Raw genomic sequence first — 2,112 nt, 5'->3', positions numbered from 1 at the left:
AAAATAATTAGGACACTGGCTGTAAGCGCGACTTTGAAATTTTTGTGCTGGAGAGAAAGTCACGGGGAGCTACATTAAGCTGGTCAGAGGACTGACGACTCCAAAAAAATCGATACTATCTCAATTTATCTACTGTCGTAAACTGCACTGAACGGCTTCTAAAGTCTTCCTTGCTTTACATATCGTGACCTGCCGATATTACCGTCAATTTTCTATAGCCGATTCTATTTAGCATCTTCCTAAATATTCTTTATTAAAGACAGTTATTAGACTCTCCTGATGAAAGTAAGAGGTAACAGCATGTTTCATTCGATATAGTGGTATCTGCAGAGACGTATCGAAAGCTTTGCTGCAGTCCATAATCTTAAATTGTTCATAAACGACTATGTTGAACTCACGACAAGTTTCGCTAATGATGTCTCGATACCCTCCTAAAACACCTAAGATAGAAATTCCCGTTACACCACTTTATCAGATCCTCTGTAAACGTTCGTTGTCAGCAACTCTAAACTGTTCTCGCATCCAGCGTTTCAACAGGGTACTCTGCTTTTTTCATATAATATATCATGAGCGAAGCAATCCATCGTTGTTTTGTGGGATCTTTAATATGTAAGAAGGTGTAAGTTTTACTGGCATTGTACTGATGATCGAAATCGTGGGTCTTTCCATTTGTAAGTAGGCTGTTTAGGTTTTTATGTTGGTAACGCCACGTAGCGCTCTGTATGAAAATCGCTGGCTGTGCTGTGTGCAGTCTGTGGCTGGTTTGCATTGTTGGAATATTTGCTATTGTAGTGTTGGGCAGTTGGATGTGAATAGTGCGTAACGTTACGCAGTTGGAGGTGAGCCGCCAGCAGTGGTGGATGTGGGGAGAGAGATGGCAGAATTTTGAGAGCGGACGATCTGGACTTGTGTCCATCACAAAGAGAAAATTTTTAATACTGTATATCATGAACTCATCTATATATATATAATGACTTTTGAATATTATTAAGCTAAATACATTGTTTGTTCTCTATCAAAATCTTTCATTTGCTAACTATGCCTATCAGAAGTTAGTGCCTTCAGTAGTTAGAATCTTTTATTTAGCTAGCAATTTTGGCGCTCGCTGTATTGCAGTAGTTCGAGTAACGAAGCTTTTTGTGAGGTAAGTGATTCATGAAAGGCATTTATTGTTAGTCAGGGCCTTTTTTTTTTTTTTAGGGATTATTGAAAGTCAGATTGCGTTGCGCTAAAAATGTTGTGTGTCAGTTTAGTGTTTATCAGAATATGTAAAGAGAGAAATGTCTGAGTACGTTCAATTCTGCTCTGCTGTTTGAAAATAAATAACTTAAGAGGTTTATCAGCACAGTAATTCATTAATTTTTCTAAGGGGATGTTTCATACATTCTTTTCATCTTGTATACTCCACTTATGTTTAACATCAAAAGTTCTGTGACAAAGCTCATATACATTTCCTGATTACCTTTGTAGCCAAGTTTAGCGTCCTGATTAATGCTCTATGCTAACAAGGCGGCAAGTGTAAAAAACATTAATTCTGCGTACCCTGCAGTGCCTAAATTGGGTAATCACTACTAACGGTGACGCGTCGGTATCTTGGATACCAGAAAACAAAATAAATATGTTATGTAAGGAATATCAAAAAAGCCCTCAGCTGTAAGGGCATCTCCATTTTGCAGGTTACCGTTTTCGGTGATATGATACTATATATAAAGTACCTCGAAGAAAACGGTTTATTGACAAGTAGCACGGTTTCAGAAAATATCGTTCTTGTGAAACACAACTAGCACTTTATACTTATGAAGTAATAAGTGCTGTCAACAGGGGATGTCAAATTGAATCCATATTTTTAGATTTCCAGAAGGCTTCCGACACCGTTCCTCACAAGCGTCTTCTAACCAAACTGCGTGCCTACGGAGTATCGCCTCAGTTGTGCGATTGGATTCGTGATTTCCTGTCAGAAAGGTCACAGTTCGTAGTAATAGACGGAAATTCATCGAGTAAAACAGAAGTAATATCCGGCGTTCTCCAAGGAAGTGTTACAGGCCCTCTGTTGTTCCTGATCTATATTAACGACATAGGAGACAACCTGAGTAGACGTATTAGATTGTTTGC

Source organism: Schistocerca serialis, chromosome 6, assembly GCF_023864345.2.
Source record: "Schistocerca serialis cubense isolate TAMUIC-IGC-003099 chromosome 6, iqSchSeri2.2, whole genome shotgun sequence".
Lineage (NCBI taxonomy): Eukaryota > Metazoa > Arthropoda > Insecta > Orthoptera > Acrididae > Schistocerca > Schistocerca serialis.
This window is presented reverse-complemented; position numbering follows the sequence as displayed.